The sequence below is a fragment of the Miniopterus natalensis genome, chromosome 9 (genome assembly GCF_054644295.1).
Source record: "Miniopterus natalensis isolate mMinNat1 chromosome 9, mMinNat1.hap1, whole genome shotgun sequence".
Taxonomy (NCBI): domain Eukaryota; kingdom Metazoa; phylum Chordata; class Mammalia; order Chiroptera; family Miniopteridae; genus Miniopterus; species Miniopterus natalensis.
Genome location: NC_142089.1, coordinates 10,134,372 through 10,156,991, shown reverse-complemented (window position 1 = coordinate 10,156,991; position 22,620 = coordinate 10,134,372). Strand labels below are relative to the sequence as shown.

Below are 22,620 nucleotides of genomic sequence, written 5' to 3'. Positions count from 1 at the left end.
TCTCAGGGCAACAGCCGGGTCTGGCCGGCTGCCCAGACTGCAGGGAGAGGAGGGTCACGACCCTAGCACCTCCCCTCGCCCAGTGTGCAGGAATGTTCACAACGTCCGTCCGCCCATTTATAAGCCCAGCGGCCTGTCCCACACGCCACCAATGGCACCGGCTTTGGAGCAAACAGCATCGCCAGCTGACACAGCACTTTTCTCAGATGGCACCACAGTGTCACTGATGTAGCAGTAGGAGCGTGGTGGACCTGGGACTGGACAGCCTGGGTTCAAATCCCAGCTCTGCCCCCTACTCCATCTGACTTGGGAAGTGACACGATCGCCCTGTGCCTCAGTTTCTCAGTAAAACAGAGATAATGACAGGGCCCTCCTCTCAGGCAGCTATGAGAGTTCATCGAGTTAAAGCATGGAAAGCATTCTGATTGGCTCATGCATGTAAGGTAAGTACCATCACGATCTCCCACTTTGCAGAGGGGGCAGTGACTTGCTCGGATTCCAGCACCGGAGAGAGTGGCAGAGCCAGGACTGGACCAGGCCCAACGGACTCTGAGCTCCCTGCTGTTTGCACTCTGCCCCCATTCCCTCGGGGACTCAGGGACTCTGAAATCCCGTCTCAGCATGAAGTGCTCATCCCCACCTGCCACATCTCCCAGAGGGCACAGGAGGGCCACTCTCCGCGTCCAGCCCAGCCAACCAGGGTAGACCCTCGGCCAAACCAGATGCTACAGAGCTGGCCTTGCCTCAGGGACCAGGAATGTTCCCCTAACAAAGCCCAGCCCAGGCTCAGCTTCCCATCTGGTCCCCATTACCCCTCCTCACCACGAGTGTCATGCTTGCCTGGGGGCCGGGGGTGGGGGGAGCCTGGGAAGAAATGCCTGGAGGGGAGAGGGGAGAAGAGGCCCAGAGTGTCCCCAGGCACAAAGCAGAGCCAGAGAGGGTTGGAGAACCAGGGACAGAGAAAAGGGAGTGGAGGGGTAACTAAAGGGGTAACCAGGCTCAGGTTTCCTGGGAACAAGCCACTCCCATCTTTGGGGGGGTTTGGGAGCAGACAGACCAGGGCTTGAATGCCTGTGATGCATTGCTGTGTGACCCTGGGCACGTCGCCTCACCTCTCTGAACATGTTTCCTCTTCTATAAAATGGGGACCTGCGAACCTGCTTCAAGGGGGTGCTCCAGGGAAAGGCACACAGGGGGGCACTGCCGAGGGTACAGCCTGTGACACTGGACGCTACTGCAGTGGCTCTGGAATGCCCTGGCTAATGGAGATGACGTGCGCAGCCGGAAGGACCCTGGGGTTCAACGTGAGGGACGGCCTGGCCTGGGTCATGGAGGTGGCGACAATGATGTCATCGATGGCGCTGCTGCTGCTGCATAACAACAGCAGCATAATAAGTGACCTGAACAGGGACTTCAGTCCAGGCCCTGCGCTCATTACCTCCCGACTTAACCATCACATCGACCCCACGTGAGAGATGTGGAAGTAGAGGCACAGAGAGGTGAAGTACCCAGTCCAAAGTCACACAGCCGCTGAGAGGATACGGTTCAAACCCAGGCCTACCCAACTCTTGGGCACCACAGGATCCTGCAGAATGAGTGGGAGTCCCGGGCAGGGATGCCTGACCGGGCCAGGCACATGTCCCTGCCCGGGACCCTCACAGCCGCATTCCCAAACCCCTTCCTGGGCCCCTGAAAGCCTGGCTCTGTAGCCATCCCGCCCGGCCTCCTCCTCCGCTCTCTGGGGCTTGGCTCCTACTCAGCCCAGCTCCGGAGCCAATTTGCAATTGCACAATTAACAATTAGGAACAACCTTTCTTCTCTTCCAAGGGAGAAAACAGCGCAGGACTTGGTGACAGGGACACGGGGACTTGTGCCAGAATTCATGAGGTCTGTCTCCAGTCCCCTGCCAGGCTAGGGGGGTTCCTTTCCTGACCCAGCCCAGTCCAGCCAGGAAATCAAGAATCAGGCAGCCCCTCTGCCTCTCATCTTCCTTTCTTATTTAAATCCTACCCACCCCCTCACCTTCCCACCAGGAAGAATTCCCGGTTGCCCCAGCCCACAGTTTTCACATGTTCCTTTGACCCCCAACACCACTGATTCTTGCTTCTTGATTCTGTTTAGTCAGCACCATCTTCACGGGATTGTATCTCTATCAAACTGTAAGCAACTCGCATTTGCTTTAAAAAAATTTTTTTGCAAGTAACACTATAATATCCCTCTCAACACCAAGCCTAGCACAGGACACCTAGAAGTTGCTTGACCCATAGTCTACTCCTTGGCTTGGAGAACTCCTATTCACCCTTCAGAACCCAGATCAAATCTCATCCCCTCCATGAAGTCCTCCTTCATGTCCTAAGCTGCCCTATCTGTATGTACCTCTAGTACAATATCCTTCCCCCACCCCCGGCTCTGTAATTAATAACTATCAGCCACGCACCAAGCTAAGATTGCTACACTCAATTCAAAATCTATCAATACTTCTGCAAGGGAGAGTCAACATCCCCATTTAGCCGATGGGGATGATAAGACTCAGAGAGGTTAAGGGACTTACTTAAAGTCACAGCTAATAGTGGCAGGCTTGGGATTTGAACTTAGGTCTGTTCATGCCTCAAGCAAATGATTCTTCATTCATGTCAGGCTATCTCCCCCGCCGTGGGTCTCTCCCGCTGACTGTATCTGAATCCGGAGCCTAGCACGATCCCAAGCTTTGAGGTTCCCTTACAGATCAGCCCCAAAAGTGAGATGTCACTCATCCCCAACTCCATGGTGGCATTCCAGGCCAAAGGTAACCAATGACCTGGCTGAACCTGTCTACCAGCCTCCAGGACAACCTCAGAAGCCCTAAGCACTTGTATCCAGGCAACTCCCCCTTTCCCCGTATTATAGGCCCCTGTGAATCCGCTCCCTCTGTCAACACGGGCAACTCCGGTGAGGCCTGGGCTGAGGGAGGAGCGCAGGCTCTGGAGTCAGCTGACTTGGGTACTGGCTGGGGACTTTGGGGGGCATGGCTTAACCTCTCCGAAGCCTTAGTTGGCTTAACTGTAAAATGGAAAGAGGACTGATGAAGACCTGGAATGTCAAGTGCCTTCCACAGTGCCCAACACATGTCCATTCATTCAGTCAACAGATATTTGCTATGCACCTACTATGTGCCCGACGTGGTATTTGGTGCTGTTCACAGCAGCAAAACAAACAGAATAACATTTCTGTTCTTTAGAGGTTTTAAACTCTGAGCAGGAACCACTAAAATTGTTGGACAATCCTCTCAGCAATCTTATGGTACAGTGGGCCTATCTGAATCTACTCCTTAACATAAACGACACATAAACACCTTAGAAACTCTCCTGTGATCACCAGGAGACATGGACAAGAAAGCCCCTCAGCATTGTTTAAATCGTGAATGAGAAACCAACTAAATGGCCATCTCTAGCAGTCTGGATAAACCATGGTCAATCCACGAGGTGGAAAACTACACAGCACTGAAAATGAACTGCATACAACTCAGACACAACATGAAGAGAGGAAAGCAAGCTGCAAAGCCTCCTACCAATCACTTAAAGTTTTAAAACTCCTGGGCAATACTATGTATCATTTGGAAAGCAGAAATAGCCAATAAAAGTAGCAAGGTGGTCACTCAAGAAAGCAGTTTTTTCTGGAAGAGGGGGAGGTAGGGAATGGGGTCAGGAAGGGACATGTGTGGGAAATTCAACTGCATTCGGAATGTTCTCTTTTTTAAGCTGGATGGTTGGTTCCCCAGTGTTTGTTTTTACTGAACTCCATGCTTTTTATATGTCTGAAATACTTTGCCACACACCAAAAAAGGTGTGGGCTTTGGAGGCAGGCAGACAGGCTTGGATTTAAAAACAGACCTGTGCTTTGCTGCTGTGTGAGCTCAGTTTTCTCCTCTGTGAAGTGGGGATCACAATACCTACCACTAGCTCCCAGGGCTCTTCTGAGGATCAAACAAGGTTATGTCTGAAAAGGCCTGGCACATAGTAGGGCCTGGAGCACATGATGGGGGGCACACAGTGGCGGGGGGGCTGGTGCCCAGCAGCTGCGATTGTTCTTGCTGCTGTTGGGGAATCTCCCAAAAAGAACAGATGGAGGAGAAAGGCCAGTCCACAGGCCTTGTACTAAGGGGCGGGGGGGGGGGGGGGGGGGAGGTTTCTTTGTTCCAAGGCCAGGCTGGCCTTCAGTGAAACTAGTGACATATCTGGGGTTCTGGAGATTGGGCAATCCTGGTCCCTTGACCAGGATACATGACGTCATGGGCCTGGGCTGGCTGGACTCCCTCCACCGCCTCGCCCCTTCTCTGACTCCCTGGGGAGCTCCTGGCGTTCTCGGGACCCTCCCCTGCCCTGAGCTGGCCAGGCTCCCTCCCCGCCCAATTCTCCTGGCTCTCCTGAGACCCTGCTCCTCCTTCTGAAGGTAGAGTCTTAGCCACCTCGTACCCAAATGAACCTGCTGGAGAGACCTGAGCAGGTCCCAGGCTTCAGCAGGTGTGGTCACATGTGGGTCCCAGGGGTCTGTCTTCTGGCTGAAATGCAGGCTCAGGGTGTGACCTCAATATTCTCCTCTGTGAAGTGGGGGCCGCACAGGCCGCCGCTACCTCCCTCTCAAAGTGGTGGAGAAGCCTGCAGACAACAGCGTCTCACCTCAACAGGGCAGGGGCATCAGGCGGCACATGCCAGGTGCCCGGGCACTGATTCCTCCCAGCTTTCGCACCACCCAGCTGGCAGTTCTGTTGGATTCTAAGTGGACCCAGGGTGAGGGGATAGGTGTGGGGACAGAGCAGGGCAACACCTGAGGCGAAAAGTGGCAGGAAGTGGAAGTCGGGGGCCCCTGCACAGACTCTCAGCCACCTAAACCCAATGAAACCACCCTGCTGGCACGAGTGCAGGAATTTATCAGTGCTCCCGAGGGCCCAAGGGCACTTCTGGGGCACAGATGGGACAGGGCGGCAGCAGGGAGTGGGGCTGGCTGTGACATTTAATTTCAGATCATGACGCATCTGAGGAACATTCCTGTACTTTCCTAACCCTGTCCCACCCCCATTAACAAAGGTCAGCCTGGACTAGGGGTGTCCTTGGAGGCAGGGCCCCAGTTCTGCCTCAGCCACCCACTGTGAGTCTTTAGGGCAGACATTTCCCCTTCCTAGGCTTCGGTTTCTCCATCTGTAAAATGGGGGGGACAATGTCTAAGGTCTTATCAATCTATGAGACCCACTCCACAAGTCTGCATGGCTAGAACTAGCCAAGGTCCCATCCCTGCGGGAGAAAGAGGCCGAACCCCTAAGCTGGGTCAAACTGGCCCTCCTCAGCTGGGTTAGTGCTAAGACGTGAACCGAGGAGAAACTTAGAACAAAAACTCTAGCTACTCGCGGGAGAGAAAGTGAATTAGGGCCCAAACAGAGTTTGCGCAGAAAGTGTGGCATCAGCAGAGGCAGATGCAAAGGAATATTGTCTAAGTGATGTTTTCACAAACTCATCCTCTCGGCAAACCAAATTCTATGGGCTCCTGTCTATTTCCCAGGGCTCAGGTTCCTCATGAGCTAAGTAAAAATAATAAAATACACCAAACAGATCTATTTGTTGTAAAGATGTGGTAAGACGCTGCATATGCACGACTCGGCACATACTAGGTGCTCAGTAAATCCTGGTTCCATGCCACCTCCCTGTCCCTCTATGGAACCTCCAGCACCAACCAGGAGGCCCTGGTTGCTGGTTCCCCAGCTTGCCTCAGCCCCCGCCAGGCTGACAAACAGCACGGATGTTTACACTGGCCGGTCAGCGACCCCCCCCGCCCCCCCGCCTGGTACACACGATACCTGGCAAACACTCTAACCCAGTCCATGATGATCTGCAGAGCAGGGGCAAAGTGAGAGAGGGCCAGGCCCTGGCAGTCAACAGCTGTGTGGGCTCAGACAGCTTCCGCGAGGCTCCGTTTCCTTGTCTATAAATCGGGGATTATCACAACAGGGCCCATTCCACAGGGGACTGTGACAATTCAATGGGTAATGTGATGAAGGCACTAAGTGCCTGGCTCATGAAAGGCGCTGGGGAAATTAGCTCTTAAAAAATTATCTTACTGTTTTATGGGGAACTGAGGAGCTTGGCCAAGAAATCAGTGGGCCCTGAGAGCACATCCTAAAAATAAATAAGATTAGCTCATCATTTCTGCAAAGCAACCCCAGATGCGATGCATCACTATCCCCAGTTTCACAGGTGGGGAAATGGGGTTCAGAGAGGTCAAGTCCCTTGCATGGGGTCACACAGCTTGTTAGGTGGAGCCTAGGTTTAAACCTCCACACTCACCCATGTCCCTGTAGGGGCCTCATGTGTCCTCCCTCCCAACCTTCATTCTGGGCAGGCCTCCTGAGGTCCTGGCCTCCTCTAGGCCATGAGGGTCCTGGGAGCTGCCAGCAGCCTGGGTTCAGCTGTGCGGCCCCTCCTGCTTATTGCCTCGGTGGTGACTTAATCATCTGTGAGGTTCTTCCCTTGCCCTGGGCCTGAGCCCGTAGGATCCTGGGCCTCCTGGCTCAGAAAAGGGGGAAGGAGCTATTGTCGTATCACTTACCCCATGCCAGGCACAGTTTCTTGTGCAATCTTTCCACCCTGTGCGGGAGGAATTATTATCCCCATTTCATAGAGGGAGAAACTGAGGTTCCAAGTGGTGAAGGCACTTGCCCCAAGGGTCCCACAGCCAGTGAGTGGCAGAGCTGGTGACTCAAACCCAGGTCACTGACTTGAAGCCACAATCCTGGCACTGACCAGGCTGCCCCTGTCTCCCTGAGGGAGATAAGACATGACACAAACAACCTAACACAAACCAGAAATCAATTCAAGGGCCGTCGGGAAGGTCAGATAACAGGTTGGGATATTTACAGAGCAGGCTCGGCCTTCCTGGTAGGTCCATGAGCGAATCACACACGAGGAACTCCCCACAGGGAGGAGCCCGTCCTGGTGGTGCCCAGCAGCCATGCCATGGTGGGGACCCAGGCCTGGGCAGGCAGGGCTGACCACGGGAAATACCCTACCCTGTAGTGGCTGTGGCAGGTCAGGGCCTTCACCTACTAGGCGCCAGGCACTGTCCAAGGTACTGCAGGGACAGTGACACCTTCTAATGGCAGGAAACAGAGAGGGCACAGCATACGCAAAGGGATGGAGGTGGAGAGAAAAGTGAGCTGCACTGGGAAAGCTGTGGTTGTCTGGCTGAAGCAGAGAGGACGGGGCAGGGAAAGGTCAGAGATGAGGCTGGAGAAACGAACAAAGAGTAGATCATGAAACATGAAACGCCCCAGAATTGCTGCGGAGGAGTCTGACGTGCTCCCAGGGTAATGGGGAGCCATGGAAGGTTTCTGAGCAGGACAGTGACAGGGCTGAGGCTCAGAAAGATGGTTGGGGCTGCAGTGAGGAGGAAAGGCTGGACGGCTGAGGCTGGAGGCAAGGAGGGCAAGGCAGAGGTTTTGCCTTAATTCAGGGGAGAGGGTGCTCGCCAGCCAAGGCCAGCGAGGGGGAGGGGAGGGGGGAATAAGTCGAAGCAGAGGCAGAATACTGCTAGGACTTGGTCAAGGAGGTGTCTGGGTGACTCCCCGGGTTCCATTCAGGCGACTGTGCACTGGGGTGCTGCTGACGGAGGCGAGCGGGGCAGGCGGAGTGCGGGTTTGGGAGGTAGGAGGGCAGGTGCAGGGGTGCCCTTCACCAGGGAAGGGCGGCATCGGTGAAAGAGGGGAGAGGCAGAGGGAAAGGCCATGGCCTTGGGGACCCCTCCAACATGCAGCTGAGAGAGGAAGGCATCGCAAACAGGCCACAGGACAAATCCAACCTGAAGCACAGTCTACAAAATACCTGCCCTGAGAAACTGTCACAGGCCAGAGGAGGCCGAGGAGATGACCACTAAAGGTAAGGCCGTGTCCTAGAGGGGAAACTGGGGGCAGAAAAAGGGCATCAGCGCAGAAACTGGTGAAATCAGAGCAGAGTGTGGAATTTAACTGTAATGTACCCATGTTGGCCTCTTAGCTTTGACAAATGTACCATGATCACGGGAGATGTCACTGTTAGGGGGAACTGTTAAGGGCGTACAAAAACTCTGTATCATCTTTGCAACTTTTCTGTAAATCTAAAATTATTCCAAAATAAAATGCTAAAAAAAAAAAGGTTTCAGGATTCCTGGTCCCAGGATTGACTCTCCTGAGAAAAAGAAACGGGGGGCGGGGGGGGTCAGGAAGGAAAGTGGGCCCAGGCCCAGGATGAGAAGTGCTTGAGCCTGCACCCTGGTGGAGCTGAGCCCTGAAATCTCTGAGGGGGGCTCAGGAGGGAGGGCAGACGTTCCCTCGTTCATTTTTCACAGCCATGGGGCGGGGGGAGATGGTGGTAATTATTTGCCCTGTTTTATAGATGAGAAAAGTCCTGGGGGGAAAGAGGTAAAATGATTTACTTAAGGTCACCTAGAAAACAGTGGGGAAATTGGGGAGAGTATAAGACTGAACCGAGGCCATCAGTTCCTCCAGGGGAGGTGACCAGGGGCGCCTCTGTCCCCACCCCGCAGCCCTGCCCAGCAGTCGCCCTGGAACCCCTCTCTCCATGGGCAGAGTGCTCTTCCTCGCTGAGAAACCAGTTTGGGGGATCAAGAAGGGCTCTCCCACCCCCACTCCTGTCTCCCTTCTTTCCACACGAAGAGCCACATTCAGGGCTGAAGAAAGGACTCCCCTTCCCTAGAGAGGGCCAGGCCTGGGCTGAGGCAGGCTGGAGGAGCTGCGGCCACTCTCGGCCTGCCCGCGCCGGCTGAGATGGCTGCGGCCCCAGGAAGGCAGGGGACAAACGCAGGCAGGGAGGCAGGGACAAGTGGCTGGCAGAGTGTGCCCGCCTCTCCTTACCCAGCCTCAGGAGCGCGCTGGGTGTCACCCAGCACTGCCCAGATGGAACCTGATGGAGAAGAAAAATCCCTCTGGACTCCCCTGAGCGATCTTTGTGGCTGACTCACTGCCACCTGGGGACAGCAAGAAATCTCACAAGCCACGGGGGGAAACCGGGGCCTATGAAGACATCTCTTCAACGGAGGGATCAGGTCGCTGGCAAAAGTGCTCACGTACATTATTACGGGTCTCGTTCTTTTTTGTTGTTGTTCATCTTCACCCGAGGATATTTCTTCCACTGATTTTTAGACTTTTAGAGAGAGTAGAAGGCGGGGGGAGGGTGGGGGACAGGGAGAGACAGAGAAACATCGATGTGAGAGAGACACATCGATTGGTCGCCTCCCCACACATGCCCCAACCAGGGCCAGGGATCAAACCTGCAACCTGGTACATGCCCTTGACCAGGAATGGAGCCGGTGACCCTTCGATGCGTGGGGCCCACGCTCCAACCACTGAGCCACACATGCCAGGGCCTGGGTCTTATTCTTTAAAGAAACACGCTGCACAGTTAGGCAGGGGTCAGAACTGGTTGCAGTGTGGTTTTCTACATTAAATTCTATTTCTCCATTAGCTGGCATTAACGCTTAGAGAAGCGTCCCTGGTGACAACATGAACTATCAACCGCCTCTGGGACTACTGGCCTGGCACAGGACGCCTGCTGTCCATCACTATTCTTGCCCCGTGAAGGCGCGTCCCCCCTCCACCTGTCTGCTGGGCATCTGCTGAGGGCAGGTGTGTCGGGAAAACCAGGGTCTGCCCTCGGGGACTTCCCCTCCAGGACAGAGAAGTAACAGTCACAATTAAAGGACACAAGCGTCCGGAAGACAAAACAGTGCCAGCTCCTCATCCGGCTCGAAACTTGCTTCCAGCTGCCTGGCCCCTCGCAAAAGGGTACCACCTGCTCCCCTCCAGAGTGCCCCAGATGGGTCTCCAGAGCAACCTTCTTTTAACCTTCCCTTGCTGGCCTCCTCTCTCTTTGCTGCCAAAAGACAGCCTTTCTGAGCCACACGTGCACCCACCCTCAATCCTGAAGTCGGACACTGCACAGGATCCTGCAAACACAGACTCTGGGGTCAGCCGAGCACTGGCTTGAAGCTGTGTGGCCCTGGCTGAGTCACCTTGCCTCAGTAAGCCTCGGCTTCCTCGTCTGTTAAATGGGGACATAACTGGACCCATCTCCTCAGAGTTGACTCTATGAAATGAGTCAATGCACAGGTTGCTCTCTGCATTGTGGTTCCTACCTCCTGCTCCACGGAGCAAACAGGTAACAGCGGGTATTACAAAGAGCTGCACATGGACACAGGGCCCTGGCACTGTCCTGTCATCAGCCAGAGGCTCGAGGAGATCTTGGCTTCTCTGAGGAGTCATTAGTGGCTCTTTCTCCAGCCTACCTCATTTCCAACCCGATGAGCATCTCCCACCAGTGCAACGGTTTCCATAACTGGCTCCCTACTCTGACCCATCCCAAACTTGCCCCACCCTGACCCAACAGGACAGCAGGACCAGGGGGCTGAGTGGGTAGCACTGAGTGTTTTTTCCTGCCCCCCTCTCAGCCCTCATCTTTCTCCCACCCACTGTTCTCAGCCAATATAGCTGCTTCCCAGTCTCCATTGCCACACAGCACGTAGCTCCCTGAGCAAAAACACCCATGCTGGGGACAGTGGGAAGCTCAGGAGGGCCACCAAGTGGGGGGCTGAGAGAGGAGAGTGGCAGGAAGAAGAGAACACATTTCTTGAGTGACTAATACGTGTCAGGGTGAGAAGGGCTCAGTCTGTGGGGTGGGGGTCATCAGAACATCAGGATACTGTGGTGTGTGTGTTGGGGGGGGGCTGGTCCCCAGAAGAGCAGGGGACCCAGTCCCCAGACAGAAGTCAAGCCAGGGTCCAAGATCCAAGGGTAATTCCCAGGGAGAAGGGTCCTGAGGGGACAGCAGGCTCTGAAACCTGGTGGAAAAAAAAGGGGGGCCTTGGACCCAAAGAGGAAAATGTGGGTTCAGATACAGAGGAAAAGAGGTTCATGACAGGGAGTTATGGCTATCTTGGATCAGGAGGGGATGGCTTAGACCAGGGGGAGTGGGGAGAGGCCTGCCGAGCTACAAGTTCATTTAATTGAACGTCTCAGAGTTAACCCCAGACAGGGTTAACTGGGGGAAGAGAAAGGAAATCTTAAATGGCAGCCAGCAGCTTGCAGTTCAAGAGGTTTGGAGGAGGGGCGTCTCCCTACTTCTGGGGAGACCCCATTGGCAGAGGCCCAGGCTTTGGCCATGTCTCCTTTCTCTCCACGGCAGGGCATCTCCTCCGGTCCTTGGACCGCTCCCCACCCTGCCCAGGGAGGGGCTGTGTGTGCACAGTGGCTCCAGCCCCTGCCCCAGCCCCACTTCTTGGATTCCCTCGGAAGCCCAGAGGTCACAGGGAAAGAATCTGAGGTCAGAGCAGAGTCCCTCCCTGTTAGATGCTTCAAAGACAGAATCTGTGCCTGTAAAGCCCTCCTCCCCCTGAAGCCACCAGACTACGTGTGTGTGTGTGTGTGTGTGTGTGTGTGTGTTGAGGGGAGGGGAGTTGGGAGGCATGTGGAGGGGGCACAGCCACCAGAGGCCTGGAAAAAGCAGTTACCCGGAATCTGGGCCCTGCGTTAGAGCTTTGCCAGAAGCCCTGGGACCAGAGTTCGTGCCACTGACGAGCTGTGTGACCCTGACCCGCATCAGCTCACACCGTTCTGGGCTCTGTTCTCACCCGTCAAGGCAATGGGCTGCACCCCCTGCCCCTCCCCAATCAATCACCAAGCCCTGGCAATTCCACCCCTCAATATCTCCACCTGCTTCTCTCTTGCCACTATCTGCCACCTCGCTCTCGCCCTCTCCCCAAGCCCATCTCTACTCAGCAGCCAGAGTGAGTTTATTAGAAGGCAAGTCAGGTCCTGCCAACTGCCCTGCCGACCCCTTCCAGGGCGGGGCGAACCCTCCACCCTGCCAGGCATAAACGTTTGCCTTTCTTCATTTGCGGGCTTAAATGGGGTCTTCTGGTGCAGAAGAAAATAAAACCTAAAGTTTATTGATTTGAAAACATGCACATACACACACGTGTTAGCAGAGGTAAGGCGGCCGACAAAGAGAATCTCCCCTCCCTGCCTAACTGCAGTCACCAGAACTGGAAACGGCTCGTGAAGGCCATCGCGCAGGCTCTCCAGCTCTTCTCAAGACAGAACCGCGAGAGAAATAACATTAACAAGCGCTCCCGCTCCCCAAGAGCCCATTATGCGCGCCGTCCTGAGCTTTCCGTACATCATTCCGACCACTCCTCACAGCAACACCAGGAGAAAGGTGCTGCTACCGTCCCGAATTCCACACGGAATAGAGCCAAGGCTCAGAGACGGTCAAGGTCACCGATCTGGGACTAAGGGGCAGAGCTGGGACTAGGACTCAGTCCGTCTGGCTCCAAAACCCACATTTTACCCCAAAGGAGCACTAGATAAGGAGTCCCAGCGATCAGGGTGTAGCCCGAGGCAGGTCTCTTTCTCTTTCTCTTTCTGTCGCTCTGGAGGCTCCCTCGCCCTCCCCGTCTCTCCGCCCACCGCCCGGAAGCCCAGCAGGATGCTAAGTAACCACCCACCTGACACGCAGGGGCACAAAAAGATGAAGTGCCACCGGCTCATGGCTGTTTCCGGACTCAGACCAGCCTTGGGACACCCAGAAACCACAAAGCCACAGAGTTCCCTGGAGCCGGGTGGCAGGAGCAGCAGCCAAAGGGCAGAGAGGCTGGGCATCCCCTTGTGGTCCTCACTTCCTCTGCCCTCGCTTCTCAGCAGGGTGTAAGGAAGTGAGGGAAGCAGGTTTCAGCTCTGTGCCCTTTTGGCCTCATTTCTCAGGGTCACAGGGCCTGGTGGTGGGAATGTGGTCACCCTGGGGGAGTCCTGAGCTCACCCTGGAAGTCTGAGTTCAAGTGGAAGTTGTAAGACAAAACTGACCAGCTCCAGAGGCAATTTGTGCCCACCATGCTCTGCTGCCAGGATTCCGGCAGCCTCTGCGGTGCCCTGCCCCCCTCTCTTCCATCCTCTGAAGCCGCTAAAACCCCAGATCCTAGAGTAACGAACGTAAGCCTCCCTGCTCTCAGGACAGCTGAATGTACCGGCCTCCCACCCTCATTCCTGCCCCCTACAGCTCACCCTCCACGCAGCAGCTGGGGCCTTTCTAAAATCAAACGGAGTCATCCCCCTACTTGAGCCCTGCAGGGCCTTCCCATCACTCCTCGGATGAAATGCCAACATCCACCACACTGTGCCTGACAAGGCCCTGTGTGACCTGGCCCCACCATGCCCACCTCTTCCTACACCCTCCCCCCTTGCTCTCTCTGCCCCCCCACATCGGCCTTCTGGCCAAATCCGTCATCGTTGTCTCAGGCCCTTTGCACTAGCTGTTCCTCTGCTCAGAACTCTCCTCTCCCACATCTTTGCCCAACTGCCATCTCCTTGGCCTTCAGGGCTCAGCTCAGATGTCACCTCCTTCCCTGCCCACCCATCAAGGGTTGCCCAGCTCACAGCCACTCTTTTATTTTCTTTCCTTTCTCTGAAGCAATCTTTCAGTTGGTTGGTTTGCCTGTGTAGTCTATGGCTTTTCCCCCTAGAATATATCTCCTGAAGAGCAGGGATTTTGTTGCTTCATCCGCTTCAGTTCCCACGATGAGGCTGGATCTCATTCATCCTTATAACCCTGAAGATGCGATCCTTATAACTGACCGCTCAGAGAGGTGGAGTGACTTGCCCAAGGCCACAGAGCCAGGAACTGGCAGAAGTCACACCCAGGTCCACCTGGTATCAGGGGCAGCTCTGTAGATGGGGTTCCCACAGCCAGGGGCCCATGTTCGGGGGTTCTCACCAGGGAGGACTGATTCACCATGAGCCTCTTAGGAAGGGTTCCAAAAAAGAAGAGTGTACCCACTTTCTCAAATGGTCCTTCCTCGGCTCACCAGTGGGGCAGGTGCCACCCTGGAGGTGGGAAAGCACAGAGCAAATGGCTCCCAAGTGAGGGGAGACCACCAGAAACTAGAGAAACCATCAACCTACCCAATGTTCTGCAGAAGGGGAAACTAAGGACCAGGGAGGGGAAGGCCTTGCCGAAGATCACACAACCAATCAGTGGTCACACGGCCTCATGGCCTGGGAGCTCCTGGCCAGGACCTCCTCCCAGGCTTGACGAATGCTAGGCGAGCCCCAAAGCCCAGGGTCCAGGCAGAGGGCCTGCCCACAGCTGCCAGGCCCCGAGGGCAGGCGCAGCGCCCCACAGAGTGGATCTGAAGCACTAAGACAAAGAAAAGACTCAAGTTTCTTCCTTCTTTCAAAAACATTTGTCAAGGGCTTCCCGGAGCCTTGGTGGGGTGGAAGCAAAGAGGTAAACAATATGCTCTGAAAATGGAGCCCCCTCCCACTGTGGGGCAGCTCCAGTGAAAGTGAAACTCACGTGACCCTCTGACCCAGCAGCTCCACTCCCTGCCCAAGAGAAACGGGGGCTTAGGTCCACACAGAGACACGCAAGAGTGACACAGCAGCCCAGACTGGAATCCACTCAGACGTCATCCGTGGACACTGACGCATGCACCTGCCCACGGGACACAAGGCAGCCGAAGAAAGGAGCAGATTCTGGTCCAGCGGCAGGCAGCGTGGACAAACTAAAAATTATTCAGTGTTGACTGAAGCTAAGGAAAACCAGACCACGAGCACAGGAATTCATACAGATCGAGCTCAAAACCAGGCAAAATCAGAGTGACAGAAAGCAGGCCAGTGGCCGCCTGGCAGGGGGTTAATGGACGGGGGCACAGGGGAACTCTGGCGCGGTGAAAATGTTCTCTTTTCGGATCGAAGTGGTGGTTGCACAGGTGCGCACAATTGTAAATATCGAGCTGTACAAGATATACGTGTCCTACGTACGTAAATTATACCACAGTTTCTAAAAATGCACAGTCCTGCTCTCAAGAAGCGCCGAGAGTAGCAGAACCAGGACTGGCAAGTGGTTCTTACTGTCACGCTAATAAGAGAGGCTGAGCTCCGGAGCCCCTGGGTGTGCCAGGATGGAGCGGGGTCCTTCTGAAACTGCGGCTGGTTAAACTCTTCCAACTACTGGCTCCAATAGCTCCAGATTAGAGATGAGAAAAACAAAGCACAGAGGGGTGGTAATACACTTGTCCAAAGTGACGGCGCAAGTCAGGGCACACGCCCGGGTTGTGGGCTTGATCCCCAGTGGGGTGCGTGCAGGAGGCAGATCAATGACTCTCTCTCGTCATTGATGTTTCTATCTCTCTCCCTCTCTTCCTCTCTCTGAAATCAATAAAGATTTTTTTTTTTAAAGAGGCAAAGTGATATAGCAAAACATGATCGAGCTGGGTTTGAACCCAGGCCCCCTGGTCTCCAAGGCCCCCTCCTGCCCCCCTTCCCACACCTCCAGGTGGCCAGTCCCTACCCCACGCCCTCTCCTCTGCCTGCTGGAAGAAACAGTTCACTACTGGACTCGGTGCTTCTGTGAAAGCTGCTTAGGAAACATCCTCTCCGCTTCCTCCACCCTCCCTCACCCCGTCACCGCCACCCATCTCTGAGGTCATTTATGCCCTGGACGTGTGCCCAGTAAGAAGGAACCCCAGAGGCTGGGCAGCTGCGTGTATGTGCAGGGGGGGCGGGCGTGTTGACCAAGGGGCTTTCTCAAACCCCAGGTTCCCCCTGCCCAGCCTGTGACCCCTGAGCACCAGGACTTGAGGTCACAGTCCCCACCCTTGGCTCCAGTTCCCGAGTGATGTAACCCAGTGTCCGGATTCGGAGAATCATAAAATGTTTCTCTGGAATAACTAACACCACCATTTATTCAATTCTCATCCAAGAACTGTGCCAAGAACTGTCAAGAGCTATCTCATTAATCCTCAGCAATGACACTCCAAAAGAGGTACATTAGGATCTCGTTTTATAGATGAAGAAACCAAAGCTCAGAGGGGGTCAGCGACTTGCCCGCAGTCCCCCAGTGAGGAAGTGGCAGAGCCGGGCTTCAAACCTGGGTCTGGCCAACTGTCAGCCCGAGCTCTGAGCCAGAGAACAATGCTCGCGGTGCCACGTGCCGCTGCTGAAAGGGCCCCTTCAGTCAGTCTGTTCCAGCCATGTCGTTTTACAGACGAGGAGACTGAGGCCCAGGAAGGGAGAATGTCTTGCTCAGGGCGAAATGAAACGTTAACGGCAGGACTGGGCTGGAAACTGGATCTCCACCCTTGGCCTTGCTTTCAATGACCAGATGACAGTGCCAGAGCAGGCCCCTGTGCACCTGGAGGGCAGCCCGTGGGAGGCAGGCAGGGAGGCGGGAGGCTCTGGTTCCAGGCAGAGGTAAATATTGACATGTCGGTGTTTACACTGTAACCCTACTCCTCCGGGCTGTCACCCCACCCCGTCGCCCTCCAGCCTTCCTCTCCAAGGAGGCAAGGAAAGCATGGGACGCATCCCGACAGAGGATGGGGGACAGGAGGCTTCTGGGCCAGGGGCTACGCCTCATGCGCACAGGGGCATGTGCTCAGGAAGTCGGGGACATCTCCAGCCGGGGGCTGGGGCCTCGGACAGTGCCAGGAGCTGGGGAGAGGGAGGGCTGGGCCGGCAGTCACAGGCTTGGCTTTAAGTCCTAGCTCGGCCACTAACTGGCAATCGGACCCAAGAACAGTCGGTGATTGGGGAGAAAGGGCTTTGCTGTCAAGTGCTATGTAAAGGTGAAAGACAAAAAAAATCAGTATTTCAGCCTGGCCAACGTCCAGGCCCGTCCCCAGGGGCCTTTCCCAGGAAGGCAGAGTTTCTGCTAAATTAAGTGGCAGCTTGGGACTGAAGCTGGCATCTGAAGGAATGGGGGGGGGGGGGGCGGGGGGCACTGCCTAGTTCCGGTCCCTAGTTCCCTAAGTGATCTTTGAGACCCAGCTTTTACAACTCTATAATGGGGACAAGCCTACTTCCATGGGTTGGTGTGAAGACTGAAGAGGTTACATTTAAGTGCCAGACAAATGCTGCATGCCCATTTTCCCCCTCAGTCTTCCCATCTTTAAAATGGGGGATTTGAATTAGATGTTTATGAATCCCCCCCTTTTTAAAATTTGTATTTATTGATTTTTAGAGAGAGAGAGAAAGGGGGGGAGGGAGAGGGAGAGAGGAAGAGGGAGGGGGGGAGAGACAGAGACATCTATCTGTTGTTTCACCTATTTATGCATTCAGCGGCTGCTTCTTGTATGTGTCCTGACCGGGGATTGAACCCACAACCCTGGCACATCGAGAGGATGCTCCAGCCAACTGAGCTACTGCGCCAGGGCCTGAAGCCCCTTTTAGTTAAAAATGCAAGCATTCTCGGGTTTTAAGGAGACCTAGCAGCCAGGCCCACCTCCTGGCTCTGGGTCCTGACGTTAGACCATCCCTCAGATAATTTCCTGAATATTCTCCAGAAACGTGCTCCTTTGTTTACATTTCCCCCTCAGAAACCTCCAGGAGCCCTTCGTGAGCCAAGACCAGCCTGCAGATATCCCTGTCACCCCTGCCCTCAGGGCCCCCAGAAAGGGCAGAACCCCCAGGCCGTAGACAGTGGGGTGCAATCAGCATTGGGGTGCTCGTGAAACTTTGCCCTCCCAGACTATAACTCTTTAAAGGACAGGAGAAGGTCTCCTAATTTCAACCTCTTTAACGCTTGGCTCCTAGGAAGCATTCCATTCCTCTAACCGAAGCTCAAATGCCATCTCCTCTGGGAAGCCTTCTCTGATACACACCCTGGCCAGGGTGACTCTGGAGCGGCATCCTCAGGTTGGTACTTATTTCCTACCTTGTTCAGAAGCATCTGGGAACTTGGCTTTTTCTCCTCTAATACAATGAAGTTCCTTGAGGCCAGGAGCCCTGCTGGTTATTTGTATGAGAGGGTGTGGGGAAAGTCCGAGTCCATAGGAAAGGGCCTTTGTGGGACCTCTGGGGACACAGCCTCCTCTCTTTACTGCCGTTTTTGGGCAGCACGACCGGGGTGTGGTGTGGGGTGAAGAGGGCAGTGATTGGAGAGGGCAGACCACCCTCGTCTCTCCCAGGGCACTCCAGCAATCTCCTAACTGGTTTCCCAGCCTCCAGCACTGGTCCCCTTCCCCAATTCTCTACAAAGCAGCCTGGGTGACCATCGCAAAATGCAAATCTGCCATGTCACTCCCTTCACTCTGAACTCCAGTGGCTCTCCACTGCCCTTAGGATGGAGCCCCATATCTTTAAGACCCTCCCTGTGTACCCTTGCCCCAGGCCACCTCCCAAGCATTGTCTTCAGAGCCTCCAGATCAACGAATTCTCAAATGCACCCCGTTTTGGCCAGTCTTGCACATAACAGCTCCTTCTGCCTGGATGTTCTGCCAGGTCCCATTCATTCTTTAGGCTGCAGCTTTAATGTCATGTCCTCAGGAAGCCTGAGCCCCAGGCCAGGTTCCCCTATCTGCTCCAGAGCACCACGCACGTCTCCTTGGTAACAGTAATTGCACTTGCAATTTCCTGCTCCATATCTGCCTGCCCGTGGAAGAGAGACCTACCAGTCTCATTCACGGTGACCGCAGCCCCAAAGCCTTATATTGTGCCGGCCAGACTCGTTTCGTGAATGAATGGATGAATGATGCACTTTGACTAAAACAGGGGTGCTTACCTAGTTAACGAAAAAGAAAAAAATTGAAACACAAAAAGTCATAAATGGTTGCTGATGGTTCTTCCCTCACTATAGACATCAAAGTGTGGACTTTAGCCAAGCTGGTTATCTTGGCTAATGCCTGGAACTTTCTGCCAAACCCACCCTGTAGCCTTCTTACCCCTCCTCTGACAGGGCCTGGTCTCTCCGGTTCCTTCAGGGAAACAATGTATTTATCTTTCACAAAAGTTGACAATATGCCTGTTTATCAAAAATCGTAGCAATGCAAGGAAACATGAATAACCCCATTACCAGCACAGACCTGGCTGCCCAAGGAAAGGTATTCATTCCTGTGCTCTGGGAACCCCAGGCTGGCAAGTGGCTGGCCTCACATCCTCAAATAACAACACTTTCCCTCAAGTTCTTAATGGCCTGCATTTCTACATGGATCCTAGATTGTATCCTCATGATATCCTGAGAAGGGAGCAAAGCTGTCCCACCTGGTAGGAAAGGAAAGAGGTGGTGTATCCAGTATTCAAACCTAGGTGCTGGACCCTGTCCTCAACTCAGCCACTTAAGAAAAGATGATTCCCACCCCTCAGCTGTGGCTTTAAGCTCAGTCCCTAGCTTGGAATGTGAAGGAACATTCTCACGGTGCCACAACAGCAGACTGGGAACTCTGGGTTGGGCCTATTTCCCCTAAACCTGTCTGCCTGGTAACCCTCCAAACATCCAGGAGGTTTGTGGCTGCGCTGGCACTATCTTGCTGTGTGACCCTGGGCAATCTCCTTCACCTCTCTGTGCCTGCTGCTGGGTGGCATGAGGACAACCAGAGACAGAAGATATAAAAAGCTTGCTCAGAACCCTCACCCAAGCCTGCACTGGGTGGGGGTGGGAAGGTTGAGGCCTTTAAGAACAGGGCTGACTACCTGCCAAGGGGTCAGAGACCTGGGTGGGGAGCTGGGGACAGTCAGGGAGATTCAGCCAGGACAACAGGAAACAGCACACACAGTCTCCCAACGAGGGCCATTAGGAACCTGGGGCCAGGGAAAACTTGGCCATGATGGAGGGGAGGGAATGCTGGGTTTGTTTAAAACCCATGGAACAGGAGGTCCAAGGAATAAACACTTCAGCAGCCCTGAATCACCCCCACCTTAGGAATGAGCACAGGGACTAGTGTTTAAGGGAAACCAAAGTGGGGGGGGGGCTGACGTCAGCCTCCACCCACCCACACACAGGTCAACAATCCACAGTGCAGCTCCAGCTCCTCAGCCAGCCTAAGCCCTGGACTCTCTGGCCCCAGCAATGTCTCTTGCCCACTTTCTCACCTCTTCCCTGGCTCTCTCATGCCCAGGTGCCAGCCAAGACCCATTCAGGCCTTTCTAGGAGCGTGTCCTGTGCTCTCACACCTGGTCCTCTGCTCACACAGGTCTTCCTACCCCGATGTTCTTTCCAATTCAGATGCCGCCTGCTCAGTGAGGCTTTCTCTTACCTGTCCAGCCAGGAGGGCTCCCTGGCCTAGCACAGGATTATCTCTAGTCTCCCAAAGCAATGTCACCTAGCCTGAGGGTCCAGGCAGACATTTACGGACCGGCAGGAGCTTCCCTAATGCGTGTTTAGGACAGTTTTTCCCTCCCTAGCACAGGGCTTGGCATATTGTATATGGCCCAATCCCATAAGCCTTTGCTGAGTGGTGGACAAACGAATAATTCTGTAAGTATCACCGTCTGCTGCTTCTCCCTGCAACACGGATAAACTTTAATCCCTCCTCCAGATTAACATATAGATTAGACATCGGGCAGAATTTCTCAACTTGAGCTTCAGGCTGTACAAGAAAGGAAACTAAGCTGAGTATGAGCGAAGGACTCTCACTGGGTTATCTCGCCGAATCCCCACACCATCCCTGTGAGATAAGACTTATCTCATTTCACAGATAAGGAAACTGATCCTCAGAAGTGAAGATGCAACTTGACCAAAGTCTCTGTAGGGAAGTGGAGGAGCTGAAACTTGAACCCAAATCCCATTGATCCCAAAGCCTGGGGTCTTTCTGCCAGGCTGGAGAGAGTCTGAGGTTATAAGGCCTTGAAAAATGTCACCAAGGCAGCGTGACCTCTCTTTGGGTTTTTTTTTTTTAAGGAGAAAAAAAGTTTTCTTTCTGAGTTGGGCTTGGAGGCAGAGTGGATAATATGACCTCAGAGTCTCACCGCTGCTTATTGCCCATATTCTGAGACCTTAAATCAGGCGCCGGTCCACAGGCAGTGAGCTCTCTGCCACAGAAACCATCCAAGCAGAACATTCCAGGGGAGAGGTTCCAGACCAAGGAGGTAGGTGAATCCAAAATGATCTCTAAGCACCTTTGGGTGTGGAGTGAAGCCATAATTTCATTATTACTGACTCTGGAGAGGCCAGTTGTGGGGGGGGGGGGGGGCAGATGCTAGTGAGGTGAGGAGAGAGGAAAGGGATGTTGTAAGGGGACCCCAGCTCTGGGCAGAGTAGGAGCTGGCCCTGAGGAGTCACTGGGGGATTCTTCATGTCTACAGGGGGTCCCATCCTGCCCCCACCTGGGCCCCCTCAGGCTTGGCAGCACTGTCGCAGAAGTGGTGGCTGTATCCCTAGGACTGAGAGCCACCATCGCTGGCACATGCCCTCCTCAGGCCCTGCACGGTGACTCTTACCCACTTCACAGGGCACAGAACAGGACCAGGAGAGAATCAAAGGGGCCTGTCCATGGGTAAGGAAACCAACGAGAAGTAGGTGGCCTTGGCCCTCACTATGGAGAGGCAAATGCCAGGCCTAGAGAGGTGGCTGGAAGGTCTTGGCTTTCCTTCCAGAGACAAGCCCCTTCCCTAAAACAGCCCCAACAAGCCCAGCCTGGACCAAATGGGCTTCTCCCCTGGGGCTTCAGAACCTGTGTCCCCCCCCCATGAAATCCCCCCCCCCCCCCCCCCCCCGGCTCCTTTCTCCTTGATGCTATTGCCTATCTCCTCGGAGGACCCATTACTGGGGGATGCTGGAGAGACAGACTGCTGGGCACAGGGTTCCCAAGTGTCCCCTAGTCTGTGACAGCAACCAGCCTGGCTGCCCAGTCCCCACTCTCCACCTCCTTAGGCCATAGCGGGATGGGCAGTCCCGGGTGTCCCGACCTAGCCGTCTGAGCGCGCTCGGCGCGGCCACCCACGATGCCCAAGCCGAGCCTCAGCCCCAGACCCGCCCGGCTCCCGGACACTCAGGTCCGGCTGGACGCGGCCGCTTGGGAACTGTCCCCGACCCCCGCTCCTGACCCGGCCTGGATAACCGGGGTCTCCCCGCCCAGCCGGGTCCCGGGACTTCCTTCCGGACGCCCCAGACCAGAACCGCAGCCGAACCGACTCGCCCATCCCTAGCCCTGCACACGCGGCCGGGGCCAGCTGCCCAGAACCACGCTCGGCGCGGGAGCCCGCGGGGACCGAGCGCGGCGTCGCGGGCGAGCCCAGCCCAGCCCCGCCCGGCGCGCGCCCCCCGACTCCGCGCCTTCCCGGGCGGCCGCCGGGCCCAGCCCCGGCCCCTCCCCGGCGTGGCCGCCGGCACCGTGCAGCTGGGCCCCGCGACACTCACCGCGGCGCGCTCCGCGGGGTCCCGGCTCCGCCCGGCCGCTCCTCCGTCTGCGCGGCTGGCTGGCTCCGGCGGCGCGCTCGGCTCCCCGCGGGCGAGCGCGGCTCCGGTGCCCAGTCCCGGGGGTGGGGGGCGGGCCCGGCGAGGGGCCAATAGCGGGGCGCGGGGCCCCGGCCGCGAAGCCAATCACACCCGGAGGCCGGCCTCCCGCACCCGCTCGGGCGCCTTAACCCTTCGCGCGCCGAGGCCGGAGCCCCGGCGGCTCGCGGACCCCGGGCCCGGGCGCGGGCGGGGCCTCCGGCTTCCGGGTGCGGGGCCCAGACCCCGCCGCGACCGGCTGCGGGGAGAGGCGGGTGCGGTGCGCGGCGCGGCTGTCGCGGCTCCGGAGCCTCGGCGACCTTTGTCTCCTGCCTGGCGCCGGCGCGGGAGTGTGACCCGGGCGCTGCAGCTGCTCGGGTGCGCGTGTGGAGTGTGCGTG

General features: G+C 55.6%; 1 protein-coding gene across 1 annotated transcript in view; it reads right to left on the bottom strand.

Moving 5' to 3' along the window:
- ECE1 (endothelin converting enzyme 1) overlaps positions 1-22,191 on the bottom strand; it is an 88,994-nt gene extending 66,803 nt beyond the window's left edge. Inside the window, exon 1 of the mRNA XM_087820179.1 lies at positions 22,146-22,191. The gene's annotated coding sequence lies outside the window, so the exon portion shown is untranslated. The remainder of the gene's footprint in view (positions 1-22,145) is intronic.
- Positions 22,192-22,620: the final 429 nt, after the last annotated feature.